Source organism: Electrophorus electricus, chromosome 13, assembly GCF_041902795.1.
Source record: "Electrophorus electricus isolate QZ-2024a chromosome 13, ASM4190279v1, whole genome shotgun sequence".
In the NCBI taxonomy this organism is placed as follows: Eukaryota; Metazoa; Chordata; class Actinopteri; order Gymnotiformes; family Gymnotidae; genus Electrophorus; species Electrophorus electricus.
The window spans coordinates 9,050,214-9,067,500 of record NC_137509.1 but is presented as its reverse complement, the minus strand read 5'-3'; the positions used below and the strand labels follow the sequence as shown (position 1 = coordinate 9,067,500).

The window sequence follows — 17,287 nt, the reverse complement described above, 5'->3', positions numbered from 1 at the left end:
TTACTGAAGTGTCGCCATCAATGACTGACCTTGGAGAAATTGTCAGAGGAGAAAGAGAGAGAGAGGGAGGTCACAACATCCTCCCTTCCCTCCCCTTACTTCTCGTCCCTTCTTCTTTTTTCCACGTGTCAGGTGGTACGGCTCCAGACAGAAGTCTTGGATACGGCTCTCTCTACTCTGCGGGCGATCCTCTCCCCCTCCCTCACACCTGCTCTGCTCTGTCTGTGAGGTCCTGAGTTGCGCGGTGCTCCTTCAGGTGTGAATCGGGGCTAAAATCGTGTCCGTGTGCAAGAAAGTCGCTTTTGCACTTCCTAAGCTTTTTGAGACGCGATCGAATTGAAGCTCTCTAGGGAACAAACAATTCAGCTACAAGTAAAAAAAACAAAAAAAACACACTTTTACTCTTTTACACATTTACAAAAACAAAGCCATCACTCTATGAAATAACAAAACAGTTCAGCACTGAAAACAGCATTTGCCGGCCTGTATTCACCAGCATTCAAGATTTACCATCCAAGGCAGAGAAGTTGGCGGACAAGAAGCCATTCTGAGCTATTCGCTGTGGTCCTGTCCCTGCTGAAGGCAAAACCAATGGGGCATGCAGATAACTGACATCCATCAGTGGGGCTGACGGATGATGGAATCCAACCATGACTCAAGGGCTCTCGGTATAAAAACATTCCAGTCAAAACCTTAATGTGCAGTGCGGAGCCCTTTATTTAATTTGACTCAAACGTGCATGACAGCTGAAGACCCTACATCAGCCAACAGTTTATTATGACACCTTCTGAACCCACATATCCTCTCCACCAAGGAGACAGATCCATTTAGGTAAGAATATCAGTTCATAATTAACAAATGACATGTTTAGTGGTGTTCTTAGTTCAGCGCCGGTACATGTCAACCGTCTCCACAACCAGCATACGAGCGTGGGAGCGACAGAGGAGAGAAAAGAAAGAGAAATAGGCAAACGATGAGAAAATGGTGGAATATTGATGTTAAAGACCAGTGAGAGGAACAGAGGCAAGGGGCTTTAAAGCACCTTTTAAACACATTTTACCCACACGGACTCGATGAGGATCAAAAGGGCTTTTGAGGAAACTCAAAGGAAAACGAAACCTTGACAGTACAAAAGTGAAAAACTGAGATAATGAGAACTAAGACACAACACAGAGATAGGTGGAAAAAACACAAAAAAAACCACAAGAACTCCTTCCTTTGATCAGCATTAAGCTGACCCACATGTAACCGGTGGGTGCTTCTGAGCTCCTGTGGATTGGGGAACAGGCTCGGGGTCAGTGACTGGGGCTCAGCAGCACTGACTCAGCCTTATAGGACCAGGTGCCTGCTGCTCAGAGAACAGTGGCCAAAGTGAACTCAGCCTGAGTGACCTTCAGCAGAGGCTGATCCTGAGTGGGTTTGGACAGGAAATGAGAGCGGCTGCCCAAATGACCCTGCATTAACAAACAAGCAGGTGGCAGCCCAGCAGGAGAGAGTGTGTGTGTGTGTGTGTGTGTGTGTGTGTGTGTGTGTGTTTGTTTGAGTGTGGGGTTTTGTGTGTGTGTGTGTGTGTGTGTGTGTGTGTGTGTTCGGCCTTTTTCACAATGTAATTCAGGCATTAACTGTGAGCTATCATTAGAAACTACAGGTAAACTGTGATTTGCTTTTCCTTATTGCAAATTCTCAGGAACATAACAGCACATTCAGGAACATAACAGCGCATTCAGGAACATAACAGCACATTCAGGAACATAACAGCGCATTCAGGAACATAACAGCGCATTCAGGAACATAGCGCATTCAGGAACATAACAGCACATTCAGGAACATAACAGCGCATTCAGGAACATAACAGCACATTCAGGAACATAACTGCACATTCAGGAACATAACTGCACATTCAGGAACATAACAGCACATTCAGGAACATAACAGCGCATTCAGGAACATAACTGCATATTCAGGAACATAACAGCGCATTCAGGAACATAACAGTGCATTCAGGAACATAACAGCACATTCAGGAACATAACAGCACATTCAGGAACATAACAGTGCATTCAGGAACATAACAGCACATTCAGGAACATAACTGCACATTCAGGAACATAACAGCACATTCAGGAACATAACAGTGCATTCAGGAACATAACAGCACATTCAGGAACATAACAGCGCATTCAGGAACATAACAGCACATTCAGGAACATAACAGCACATTCAGAAACATAACTGCACATTCAGGAACATAACAGCACATTCAGGAACATAACAGTGCATTCAGGAACATAACAGCACATTCAGGAACATAACAGCACATTCAGGCCTCTTGTGTAGAAAGAAGCAACTAACTGCTGCTGTAGTCTTTTAAACTGCCACAGAAACAAAGTAATGCACATAATCACCCAAAGGGCAGAACTAAGGAACTGTCATCATAGTCACCACAGCAAAGCCATGTGCGTGTAGTTCTTACATAACTTGGATACTCTACAATGTTGCCAAAATATGTTGGCCAACTATATTTGGGTCAAATATCTACTTGGCAGTAATTATAAATCTGTTCAACCACATGATAAGCTGGTAAAGCATTCTTGCCAAAAATGTTTATTTGAATTCACAGGCTACATTCGAATGTTAACTAGATAAAGTGGCTTGAAAGTGGTTTACCCATTAACATAGTTAGCTCATTATCCAGCTGCTACACTGAGGCTCTGGACCCAGATAAGAGATTAGTGATCCACTCAGTCATTAAGGGGTTAGCTGGAGCCAGACAGCCAGGCCAGACCCTAAAGCAGTGTTAGCTATTGATTACAAATGCCCCAACAGGACCTCAAAGTGCCTCTCTCTCTTTTACAAAGTCATAATTTCCTTCATTTTTCAAAGTAATATCTTCCCTCTCTTTTACAAGTGAGGCTTTGCAAAAGAGACAAAAAAAGGAAAGAGATTTAATACAGATACGGTCTAATATAAAGATTACGGCTGTATCGCTGTAGGAGAACTTACAGAGACAGTAGTCAGAGAAAGAGAGAAGGAGAGAGAGAAAGGGTGAGAGATAAAGACAGAAAGAGAGAATCAGTGATGATCAGACAGCCATAGGCCTCGTCATTTTCCAACAATGAGAAAGAAAACAATCTTGAGGACGAGCGGCCAAGCGTGGGCTGGATAAAGCGCCACTAAAGTGTCCCTTCTGATCTTAACAGGAAATAGTCTCTTCACGGGTTTTGTAACAATTTCCGCTGATCGTAAATTGGACTATGAAGGACTCTGAATAAAGCTAGCGCATGAACATATCCTCCTTGTTCAGGACTCTGGAGACACTGGGCACTCCAACAGGACCTCACAGGAGTAGTAGTACTTGAGCAGTGAGTCCAATAACATATACAGCAGGGGTCACCAACAAAAATAAAACATTTAGGATAAATTTGATAGCAAATGTGAGAACAATTGTTTGGTTTCAAACTGCTTCACTGGACTCCTCTGACATGTTTTTTAAACTGAACCCCTACTTCAATGTTAACACACTACTAGTAGCACTGATAATGCACAGAGAGCCGTAAATCAGAGTATGTTAGGCCTTACCTGCAAAGACAGTAAACTCTGTTTCTAAAGAGTATACATGTCTTACCCAATAAAAGAAATAAATGCAGTCTTAACATTTTTAAGCAACATAAACAGGATTAAGATATATTTCAATTTCATACTCAGAATTTTGGACTGGAGGGTATATTACATTGTATATACTATATATAATATATTTTGAATTACTTTACCCATAAGAAACAAGTAGAATTAGGAATTATGGATTAGGTTTCCAAAGTGTGATTAATCCTGGTTTGAATCATAGGCAGCAGGGTTGCTGACTCAGGGCTGGGCCTACAACCCCAAAACAGAGGTTTAAAAAACAGTGTTTATGGGACAGAAATGAGATCATGTGGGAAAACTATGTGAATGGTGTAAAAAGGTCCTTGGATGGTGCATTTAATTATTTTTTTTATTGAGATTTATATTTCAGAATGTACATAATGGTTCTATTACATTCTTGTATGGTTATTCAGGTAATCTACTTGGCCATTGACGTTTGATATTGCGCATGGCTCTTTGTGTGTTGTGACATCATCATCGGTAGTGACCAGCCAGAGCTGAGCATGGCTCCCATGGAACTACCTCAGTTTCTGTTGAATCTAGAAACTGCACACAGATCAGCACAGATTGCCATAGACTTGCATCTCCTCATCTCATATCCATTCATCAAACCTGTTATGTGTCTCATGCCCGTGTCTGTTATTAAACCTTCAAACTAACTGAGGCCTCTGGCCAATGCACAGTGGCAGCAGTCATAACTCTAACCATGGGCTTCACCACTGGCACCTGACAGAGTCTCAGAGAAGTGACCAATAGTTTTACAGTTTCCTCTTTTCCCTGATTTATTTGCGAGTGGAGAAGTAAAGATGATGTCTGTCTTGTGGCCCTCAAGCGACCTGCTCGTGTTTTTCTCTGAAGGGAAAGGGCAGAGTATTGGATATGATATAAAATGTAATGACTCACTGTTACCGTAGGCTCACCAGTCTGCTGCTACAGGACAGGGCTTAACACCGAATCATTCACTCAGTATTAACAGCAGAATAGCTTAACACCGAAGCATTCACTCAGTATTAACAGCAGAATGGCTTAACACCGAATCATTCACTCAGTATTAACAGCAGAATGGCTTAACACCGAAGCATTCACTCAGTATTAACAGCAGAATGGCTTAACACCGAATCATTCACTCAGTATTAACAGCAGAATGGCTTAACACCGAATCATTCACTCAGTATTAACAGCAGAATAGCTTAACACCGAAGCATTCACTCAGTATTAACAGCAGAATGGCTTAACACCGAATCATTCACTCAGTATTAACAGCAGGATGGCTTAACACCGAATCATTCACTCAGTATTAACAGCAGAATGGCTTAACACCGAAGCATTCACTCAGTATTAACAGCAGAATAGCTTAACACCGAATCATTCACTCAGTATTAACAGCAGAATAGCTTAACACCAAATCATTCACTCAGTATTAACAGAAGAATATCTTAACACCGAATCATTCACTCAGTATTAACAGCAGAATAGCTTAACACCAAATCATTCACTCAGTATTAACAGAAGAATATCTTAACACCGAATCATTCACTCAGTATTAACAGCAGAATAGCTTAACACTGAATCATTAACCCAACAATCACATATGAGTGGATTTCACATGAAAGTCATTCACTCAATAATCATATCAGAATATCTTATCACCAAATTATTTACTCAGTAATCATATTAAAACAGCTTAACACCAAATTATTCAGTTAGTAATCATAACAGCTTGACACCAAATTATTGTACTGTGCTCTTCTCAATCATAAAGTTATAAAACAGTGTGAACCAGTCAAAAGAATTCCAAGTGTTACAGCTTATCTCAGAACGTTTTGTTTTAAATGAAAGCACAGATGATTTGTAACCCTACATACACATGGCTCTATTTCATTGTCATCAACTTTAAGTTTGGTTCATTAAAATTGAAATTGGCTTTTCAAACGCATATCAAGCAGATCACAATTATAAAGTGAGTTTAAAATGACCTTTGTTAATATTCTGCAAATTCAACTACATTTCATCAGAGATCATATACTGATCAAACATCAACACTTGTACATTGATTCCACATTGAAACATGATAATGTTGAATCAGTAGAGGTGCAAGTCCAGTTCCTGTTAGTAGGCCTGCTGCTAGTCCAAGCTAAGAGCATGTCCTACAGGTCCAGTAGACTGTTATGTTTTTGAAACGAATGCACAGGCAGGTTTCTGGATATATCCATTAAATACAATATGGCACTGTGCTGTCCATTTCCAATTATATTTAAAGCTATAATGATAAACACCTTCAGGCATACCTCCATGAATTCAGGGATACACACTTTCCTCAGAGAGATATACAGATACACACACGGTAATAAACCACATTTTCTATGGCACTGAGGCACAGTCAGTGTTTGAGAGCTCTTTTATTACTGTTGTAACCTGCTGGTGCTCAGATGGACTGGGCTTTCTCGACCCCTGCACCCAGCAGTATGTCCTGCTCAGACGGACCTCAAGTCCAAACCTGCTCCTCAACATAAATGCACTGTGACCTATGCTATAGACTCATGCACACACACACACACACACACACACACACACACACACACACACACACACACACACACACACACACACACATACACTATCCATGCCTGGGGACACACAAACCAGAACAACCAAAGATAAAGAATACACCGACATGTACTTAAACATACAGCCTTACACACATACATACATGCACACACACACACACACACACACACACAAACACAAACACACAAAATGTAAGACAACTATGCTGGCTGTAATCTAAAAGGAAATGACTCATTTCTCCATAAAAACCAATAACACCCTAAATTATTTAAGTGATTTGCTGCTGTACCAGCACAACATGCAAGAAGCAGAACAGAGCAGAAATAAAGGCAGTCAGAGGTCTTTAAACTGCATGCTCCCAAACAGACAAGAACATGTGTGAATAAAACACAACTGCACAACCATCTTTTTCGAAGAGACCCAAACAAAATATGTGCTTTGTTGTGTGCACCATGGCTGTGTTCTTTTGTGAGAAAGTGACCATGGAAATGATGAACAAGAACTGTAGTCTTGGTGACTACAAACCGAATTGGCTGAATGCTGAGCACAAATACAACAAGTATCCCTAAAGAAGGACTGTCATGTAGATTAGGTTTTTACCCGCTTTCCAGCCTTCCACAAACTGCATTTTCAAGGCAACCCATACCTTTTAAGTCTGGACAAAGGAAGACTGCAGAAAACCAGGAAAACCAGGAAAGAAGGAAAAAAGCAAGCAAGAAAGGCTTGATCAAGCAAAGATGGAGAGGCAGGTCTGATGTTCTTCCTGTGACAAACCCAAACTAACAGAAGGTGCTCTGACTTCTCCATGTGTTGAGAGTCTGGGCTAAACTAGGGAGAGAGAGATATAAAAAGGGTGAGAAAGTGGGGGGAAGAAACACAGAAAGCAACTTCCTCTTTGAAAGCTATAACTGGAGCTGCTGCTTGCGAAGCTGCCGCTGATGTGACAGCAACACACAGCGCTAAATGCACCCTTTGATCGCACTAACCCTTGTGTTTGAGGCAGAGAATCTCCCATCTGACAATCACTCGCACACACCAGCATCGGTGCGCCTAGACGTGACCGTTCCTGACAAACAGACTAACGCAGACTAAAACACAGCCGTCTGCAGCTGGCATGGATTGCGCCTTTCAGGGGGCACGTTGCGTTAGAGCACTGTGGCATGGCAACAAGCGCACAGTGGCACCCACCATCCTTAAGCGACTGTTGGATTTATTATAAGTTTGCAGGGAGCCGCTTAACTCTTGGCCCTTTTCAGATTCATAGAAGAATTTTTTTAAAAGACGAGTTTACATGCACATGAGGAAGAAAAAGGGGAGTTAGGGTCTGGGCAGGGCTGTGGGGAGGGGCTATGGGGAGGGGTGTAAGGGGGAGGGGCCTGCCAGGACCGTCATCACACACAGTCGATGGTGCAAATGATCCCGCAGCTCGGCAGTAACGTGTCCACGTGTGCTATCACAGTGGGGTGGAGTCGGCCTTACACGTGCCAGCTTCACACACCCAGTGTAGCATTAGCAAGCAGCAAGAGAGCTGGTCAGCTTGTGTCTTGTGCACACACACGCGTGTGCGCACGCACAAACTCACAGAGAGCTGCAAAGTGGCATCCCGTGGGGTCTTCAACCCTCAGACAGCCGAGATGGAGTTTTAGTGCCACGGTCTATAACTGTCAAATCAAACATACACTTTGGGGAGGCAGAGGGTTTGGGTCTGTTAACATCATCTCTCGCTCTCTCTGTCTCTCTCTCTCTGACAACCCCTTGGCTCTCAGACTACACTTTCAGGACCTAAAAGTAAACCATCAACTACTGTGACACTAGTTCTGCAGGGTGTGTTTGTGTGTGCGCGCGCGTGCGTGCGTGTGTGTGTGTGGGGGGGGGGGGGGAGTATCCCCTGACCATCTCTTTGATCTCGCCTCATCTGCAGAGCTGTCAGAAGGTGTGAGATAGGAGGAGGAAAAACTCAGCAGTTCTGCAGTGCTGGACAAAAGTAGAATGAACTAAAGGACCAGGTGGCGACTCTGACCTGGACAAGGCACAGCCTGCAGAAAACTCCATTCATCTTCTTCCCTGCTCTTCGTCTCACATCCTGCGCTGCTTCTCCATCCAGCCTGTCCTCCAGGCCCTTATCTCCGCTGCCCCTGTACAAACCTCTTTTCACTGGTTCCTTCTCGTCCTTTCCTCTGGAGCACTGCCTGCCTGGACTCCTCCATCATCCTCCCTCATTCTGTCTTCTACCTGATCTTTTTTTCCACCCTGTGCCATTTCCCCTGTACACCCGACAGCCCCGGTGGTCATCGCTGACAGCTGTCACCACTTCCCTTTAATCACCATGAGCCTTTTAACTTTTATAGCTGAGCCAATGCTTTGATGACTACACTTCTCCCTAGGCTACATGCTACAGGTGCGTCTACGCATATATGTCCTACAGGGAAATGTGGGCCCTGTCTTCTGTAGTTGGGCGCCTTATGGGGGATTCCATTTTTGAAGAATACTGATTATAAATTTTCCCAGTTCCACATACATCTATGCTTTTTGCTTATTTTTCTTTCCTCTTCTCTTTTTGCAACATTTCAACACTTCTAAACTTCCCCTTGTGGACTTTATGGATGTTTTAGTGGCGTTCTAGAGAAAGCGGTGAGCGCTATATGAAAATGTGTCAGATCACACAGGAAAGTACCATTTATTAACAGTAAACAAATGAGTTTCAAACTGAAACTATAACTGAAGCTGAAACAGAAAGCAAATTAATTTAAAACTTCCAATGGAAACATCACATAAGAACGCACACGTAGCAGTTCAAAGTGAGCCAGCACAGCTACATAAAGATGGAGAAGTATTGCTTCTACCTCAGGGCCTATTTTAGACTGAGAAAATCACGAGACAGGAAGGGACCCTGCCATGAAGACCTTTCACTAGTCTGGCTACAAGAAAAGTCAATTCATCATATATTTACATAGATTATACCTTTCCACAGGACATAAATACAACATTTACCCAAGGACGTAAATGCAAACCGTCTTGGCACGACTGTCAACATGAAATTGTAGTGTGTGGTGAAAAGCTGCCAGTGCCAACCCCTGTGACCTCCTACTCGAGTGAAGTTTGACAGAAGCAGGCTTGTCATGTCCATCTGTAATGCTATCCTCCCCTTGCCTACCTTGGTTTCCTTGCCCTATCTATTTGATTGCTTCATTTTATTCTGGCAGGCCAAATAAAAAACAGGCAAACAATTCTGGGTAAATCTAAATAATAATTAAAAAAAGAAACCTTGGCACTTTTCAGTTAAACATCTGAAGAGGAGCGAGCGGGGCCACTTCCTGTTCCTGGGCTCTGGTTTGGAAGTTGCCATGAGCGACTCATCAAATGGAAAGGTTTGTTTTTCCTTTTTAGTTTTTTTCAATTCAGATTTTGTTTGCTGGGGATGGAGAATATCCTAAACTATGCCAGCAAGCAAACACATGCAGACATGTGCACGCGCACACACACCCACACCCACGCTGAATACACCCCGTAGTGCTCTTCCCAACAGCTCCAGGGGGATTATATTTGCTCATACACAGTAGTCCCAGTTGTGTCTGAGGCACATGGGCAGAAGAGGCTCCACGTGGGCTGTTGAGTCTGGCACAGGTGGCACCTAAACCACTGGGCCTTACTGCAGCTGGGTGGTACCTGGCGCCAGGTGGCCGAAAAAGCAGTGGAAAAGTTATATTCATGTAAAAAAAATATTTTAGGTTTATTTTTATCATGCACCGACGCTCTATCACTAATCAAGACATTGCTTGCACATTGCTCAGCACTGATTGGCTTTAAAGTTATTGCTGCACCCACATGACTGTGGGTGTCTCGCTACCTTTAGTCCCAGTCCGCACCAATTCCCAGAATCCTACGCTCCACACAGAAGATCTCACATCCAGTCACCGACCATTCATATGCTCTGCAATGCCAAACTATTGATCACAGCTGTTCCATATTAGACCTGCCTGTTTACACCTGTATGTTGGACTCACTCATTGTGAAGTACGTTTCTGTTTCTGAGTGCATACAGAGAGATTTTTGCTGTATCTGTATTAAGTTGCCCAACCCTCTGTTTTTCCCTTCATATTTTGTCTTTTGCCTTTATATTTGGATTTGTCTGCCTGATGTTTTGTATTCTCTGGCTTTGACCTGGTCTGCCCCTTCTCTCTAGTTTGTTCTCTGTCCTTTTGGCTTTGATATCTAGTTTTTTTTTTACCCTCTCCTGTCCCTTTATGACAATTATGGATTGCCATCTCCTTGTTAAAACTTACATTACTTTTTGCCACAAGCATCTGACCTGTTCTGTGACACACACATATGCACACACACACACACACACACACAGAGACAGAGAGAAAGACACTTCTCTGACATCTTTCTATACAGACTAATCTTTAAAAAGTCTAAACAAGTCTAAGCATCTCCCTGAAGCCAAGCTAATCAGAGACAACACACTTGTTTGCATTATAACACAAACATTCATAGCATAAGAATGCGTTTTATTTGTGTGTGTGTGTGTGTGTGTGTGTGTGTGTGTGTTTCTTCCTTGTCTTATACATCTAATAAAGAGCATGTCCGGGACAGTTACACTTTTAATGGAATGTCTGAATAAAAAATACAGTCTGATGAAGAAAAATGTGCTCTCCACAACATAAAACAGTAGAACAAAAATGTAAAATAATAATCAGGAAATAGAGGATAAGAGGAGTGGAGTCAGCAGAGAGAGGAGGAAAAGAGAGAGAGAGATACAGAGAGAGGAGGGAGAGAGAGAGATACAGAGAGAGGAGGAAAAGAGAGAGAGATACAGAGAGAGGAGGAAGAGAGAGAGAGATACAGAGAGAGGAGGGAGAGAGAGAGATACAGAGAGAGGAGGAAAAGAGAGAGATACAGAAAGAGGAGGAAGAGAGAGAGATACAGAGAGAGGAGGGAGAGAGAGAGAGATACAGAGAGAGGAGGGAGAGAGAGATATAGAGAGAGGATGAAAAGAGAGAGAGATACAGAGAGAGGAGGAAAAGAGAGAGAGATACAAAGAGAGGAGGGAGAGAGGGAGAGAGAGAAAAAGAGGGAGAGAGATACAGAGAGAGGAGGAAGAGAGAGAGATACAGAGAGAGGAGGAAGAGAGAGAGATACAGAGAGAGGAGGAAGAGAGAGAGAGATACAGAGAAAGGAGGAAAAGAGGGAGAGAGAGATACAGAGAGAGGAGGAAAAGAGGGAGTGAGAGATACAGAGAGAGGAGGAAGAGAGAGATACAGAGAGAGGAGGAAAAAAGAGAGATACAGAGAGAGGAGAAAGAGAGAGAGATACAGAGAGGAGGAAAAGAGAGAGCTACAGAGAGAGGAGGAAGAGAGAGAGATACAGAGAGGAGGAAAAGAGAGAGAGAGATACCGAGAGAGGAGAAAGAGAGAGAGATACATAAAGAGGAGAAAGAGAGAGATACAGAGAGGGAACAGATAGAGCAAGAGACAAAAACCAACAGAGAGAGAGAACAACAGAGTGAGATACAGCAACAGAGAGAGAGAGAACAACAGAGTGAGTGAGGGACAGAGAGAGAGAGAACAACGGAGTGAGTGAGGGACAGAGAAAGAGAGAACAACGGAGTGAGTGAGGGACAGAGAGAGAGAGAACAACGGAGTGAGTGAGGGACAGAGAGCAACAGAGAGAGAACAACAGAGGAAAACAGAGAGTGAGACAGAATGAGAAATATGTCCTCCTCCCCAATGCCTGTGCTTTCACTGCTCCTCCTACAATCCAGTCATTAGCAGTGGATCTTCTTGACCCATTAGGCCTGCTAATGGCTGGCTAACCCCACACACACAACACCACCACACACACACATACCACCACACACACACCACACACACACATACCACCAAACACACACCCTACACACACACACCACCACACATGCATCAACATATAAACACATGCACAGACACACACATACCACCACACCAACACATACACACACCCCCCCACACACACACCAACACATAAACACACACACACACCCCACACACACACATACCACCACACCAACATATACACACCCCACACACACCACTACACACGCACCAACACATAAACACACACACACACACCCCACACACACACATATCACCACACACACACACACACACACACGCACCACCACCACACACACACGCCCCACACACACACACACACCACCACCACACCCACCACCAACACACACAAACACAAACCACACACACAACAAGCACAAGCCACACAGACACACACACACACACACCACCACCAACACACACACACACACAAACACACACCCCACACACACACATACCACCAAACACAAACCACCACATACACACCTCACACACCCACAAACCACCACATACACACCCCACACCACCACACACGCACCAACACATAAACACACACACACACACACACATACCCCCCCACACACACCACCACCACACACACACCACCACCACACACACACCACCACCACACACACCCCACAAACACACATACCACCACACACACCCCACAAACACCACCACACATCACCACCACACACACACCACCACCACACATGCACCACACATGCATCACCACCACACATGTACCACACACCCACCAACACACATGCACCAACACACACACACCACACACACACCAACACACATGCACCAACACACAAACACACATGCCACACACCACACACACACACCAACACAAACGCACCAACACACACACACACATGTACACACCAACATTCCTGTGCCTGACACCAATTTCACATATTACAACATAAACATATTACAACATAAACCCTAAACACTTATTTTCTGGTGCTAATCTGCTGGGTTTTCAAGCATTATTACTACCTATCTCTATAAACCTCAAAATCCCAAATTAATTTCATGCATGACAAGGCACAGTTCAAATCATGTAAAAAGAATAAGGCCTTCTGGAAGTTGTAATGTATATGCTACAGTACTTAATTAAATGGACAATGGACAGTTTTTACTGGGTTAGTTCTGTACTCCAGTACATGGGAAATAATGATAAAGAAGTTAAAATGTCAGCTTTAACTCATGGATACATCTACATCTATACATCTTTGGGTTCATTTACATCTGTACCAGTGGAGAAGTACAGCAATCACAGCCCTTTCGCATACAGTCCCATTCTATACGGAGGTAATTGGACAGTTTAACATAATAAATGCTAAAAGTGTGTTAGTTGTTGGTTGCAGATCTATTGCAGTTGATAGCTGTGTGAAATCTAAGCTGTGGGGTACCTTCCCTGGTGATGGTCTGCCAGGACACTTCAGCTCCTGTTCGTTTTAGGGGATTTTTGCTCTACTGTCTTATCTTCAGTATGTGAACCACGTGGGCACTGGGCTTGTGACTGGCTGACTAGCTGGGCCAGCAAGAATAATCTAGTTTTTCTCCTGTTTTAGATCCTGAGCTCTGTTTTTCTATACGATTTCCTATCGCTCTCAGGATACAGTAACATATTTGGCCAAGGAGCAAATGAGCAGTTACTTACAGTCCCCTGAAATGGGACTATACATAAAAAGAGGCTGTGTTTATTCTTCACCCAATACAAAAGTAAATACCCTGTCATTAAAGTTCTCATTCTGCACTTTTTAGCATCAGTGATAGTTATTGTTTCTAATCTAGTATTCTGTATTATAGAGCGAGAACAATAAAAACTGTCAGTATAGAATTACTTACGGGCTGCACTGTATGTAGTATTCACTGTATGTAGTATGTAGTATAAAATCACAGGACAGAAAACATGTGCGCTATTGGGGTACCGGTTCGTTGTAAACAGGTGGTCGCAATGGCGCAGCCTGTATGTCGGTCAGTCTGCGGTTGCTAGCTGAAAGCGGGACGCTGCTAGGCGCACATAGCTGAGCTTTTTCCACTACTAGATTTGCGCCAGGGGGTTCGCGGTTCAAAAACCGTGTCAGTAAGGTCGGAAAAACCAAAGAGGAAGTATGTTGCTTTTCTCTTATCACACACTGCAACACACACACGCGTACACACAAATACATTTTTTTAGTTGCCTTAATAACGCCGAAAGAACGGAAGCGATTATCTTCCCAAACCGTGTAGCGGTATTCGATAGGCTAATGTAACTTCAGCCAGGTTGGAGAGTAGGTCTACTGAGTGAAGCAGCGTGTCTGGGCTTTAGGAGCCAGTCCCGGTCTTCACATGGAGCCTTGTGGACATCGCAAAAGGAATGTCTAATGAATTAAATCAGATCACCCGTATCTTTCTGATGATCATATCAACAAATTTGGTCTTACATACTTTGTTAGTCATATAGGATATATGACCCTAAAGTATTTCAAACAATAACCCTTTCCTCTTGTCCACTTAGGGCTTCACGGTGATTCACCCTGACTACTCCATCGGTCACGACCCGTTAGTCTATCTGTGACTAAATTACCACAGTCTAATCTTCAGATGCTACATGTAGTTGGTTCAGTTGACCTACCGGGTAAAGCGGGTCAAGAACTGAAGGGTCTTCTCTGAGACGGTGGGTCGGTGGGTATTTCACTTCTCTGTGGTCTTCTTCGCAAGCTCTAATAGTGAATGTTATGATACCTACTGAAATGTCATTTATCAGCAACGAGGACTCTAGATGTCCTGAACTGGTCCGTTCCTAGGGAATGCCCCCTCTTTCCCCGTCTCTTCACGAATCCTGACTCGAATTCGAGCAGGTGCAAACGACAGCCTCCTCTGCAGGATCGATAACACCCGGGTGGCTGCGATATAATTCACAGTCTGCTTTCAAACTGGATAACGTTGAGCTCCATGTCGTTCAGCTGTGGCGGTGAAGCCAGTTTCCCCTCGTAAACTGTTCCGAACCAAACCGTGTATGCTTTGGTCCTTCGATAATAATCCCCTAAAACGATGATACTTCTGTTAACGCCAGTTTATTAAGATACAAGTTGTACAAGTAGCTTATTGTTTAACGCGTAAAAAAAATAAGGCGACGCTGCCACTACGGACGCTGTGAGAGGAGCGCAGCTGTTAAGTCGCTGTGTGAGCGAGTTTGCCCGCCGCGGAGGGTGGGGTGGATGTAGTTTGCCCGGCGCTGAGGGTGGGGTGGACGTAGTTTGCCCTGTAGTGTGTTCGGCGCGGAGGGTGGGGTGGATGTAGTTTGCCCGGCGCTGAGGGTGGGGTGGATGTAGTTTGCCCGGCGCTGAGGGTGGGGTGGATCTAGTGTGCTCGGCGCGGAGGATGGGGTGGATGTAGTTTGCCCGGCGCTGAGGGTGGGGTGGATGTAGTTTGCCCGGCGCTGAGGGTGGGGTGGATCTAGTGTGCTCGGCACGGAGGATGGGGTGGATGTAGTTTGCCCGGCGCTGAGGGTGGGGTGGATGTAGTTTGCCCGGCGCTGAGGGTGGGGTGGATCTAGTGTGCTCGGCGCGGAGGATGGGGTGGATGTAGTTTGCCTGGTGCTGAGGGTGGGGTGGATGGAGGTGTATTCCGAGAGAAAGGAGCAAGGCGACCAACGGCAACTTCTTGGATTGTAGTAGTTGGACTTTTTTTCCCCGACACGCCGAGATACGAGCTGCTTACCACCTAGTTTGCCTTGTGGTCAGCCTACCCGCTGTGCTGTCGCACATCCCGCACGGGCAACACGCTGACATGCGGCGTCAACTAACCCGTCTGCTTTGACTGGTGGCGGCAAACGCGGGTCGATGCAAGAGAACAATACGCCATTTATCAACATGTACTGTGCATTGTTATACTATAACTGTGTCTATCATGGGGAAAATTTACTGTCCGCTCACACCGCGTTGTTCAGATCATTTTTGCTTTCTTACTGATAGATGAGCATAAAACATTAACAGTGTAACATCTGTAATGCATTGTAATACTTTGCGAGCGAGCGAGGGCGCGCGCGCACACACACACACGCGTTCATTTCGACAACATTTAGTACTGAAGATTCCAAAAACAGAAGTAAAGATCCCCTCAACGCAAGAGCAATGAAGAAGAGGCTGGTTAATTGTGAAGTGTGACCCCAGTCATTGGGATCAATGGCTTAGCCAACGCCATTAAAGTCACAGTAACGAAGGCCGCCTGAGACACCTTTGGACACTGCGGAGTTGCCTAAGATCAATGGACTTTGTATTACTCTTACTGTCACATAGACACCCTTTCCAAAACACACACACACACAAAATGAATTTTATTTTGCATCTCGGGTGATTTAGATGTTTAATACAACTATACACAAAATATTTTTCCTGGTAGTGTAACATTTCAGGCAGACAAGTAAAAACACATCCAAAAAAGACAACAGACGAGAGAATGGTCCATTAGCCCAACAGGGTCAAACCGGAGCAACAAGGGCAGGCGAAAAAAAAAAAAAAAGCAAATGTCAAAAATCAAAACAGAACAAAAACAGTCCCATAATAAAAACCAAGGACAAACAGGCACAACAAGGCAAAAGAAAAACAAAACAGCAAGGTCAAATATGACAAGGCTTGGGGACACAAGCGACCTTGCACAGGAGTGATTGTGAGCTGCGCTTAGGAAGCGTGCGGGTAATGTCCCACGGGTGCTGTGCACGCGATGAGAGGGCGTGTCTGGCAAGGCTGATGGGCGGGGGGAAGTGAAAGTGTCGGGAGCATAACGGAAGCTCAATATACCATGAGGTGTCGGCTCTATGTCTCTCATCTCCCGCTGGCTCAACAGTCTGCAGCTCTCTCTCTATTCAAAGCTAATCCAAAAAAAATAATCGGGTTTTTTTTCCCGCATGCCTATTATATTTATCAAACCTAAACTCGTCTTTCATTAGCTGTTGCCCGTGTAAGTGCTACTTGTAAATGTTCTGCATACTATATACGTTGTTTTATATGTCTATCAATGTTTTTTTTCTTCTGTACTGTCTATAGTACCTTTGTGTCCTTGAAAAGTGCTATATAAATACAATGTATTAATGTCATCTGCGTTTATGCCATAATGCTTCAACACCTAAACACAGTACACGTTACATTGTATTACATTACTGTCCACACCACATCTGCAGATACGTGGGTCAACAATCCTGTAAA

At 44.1% G+C, this 17,287-nt stretch overlaps 1 protein-coding gene across 2 annotated transcripts in view; it reads right to left on the bottom strand.

Annotated features, from left to right (window-relative positions):
- Window positions 1–15,339, bottom strand: part of slc8a4b (solute carrier family 8 member 4b) — a 52,878-nt gene extending 37,539 nt beyond the window's left edge. For both annotated transcript variants that reach the window (XM_027000577.3, XM_027000578.3), the window contains exon 1: window positions 14,716–15,339. The gene's annotated coding sequence lies outside the window, so the exon portion shown is untranslated. The remainder of the gene's footprint in view (window positions 1–14,715) is intronic.
- Between the last annotated feature and the right edge of the window lie 1,948 nt (window positions 15,340–17,287).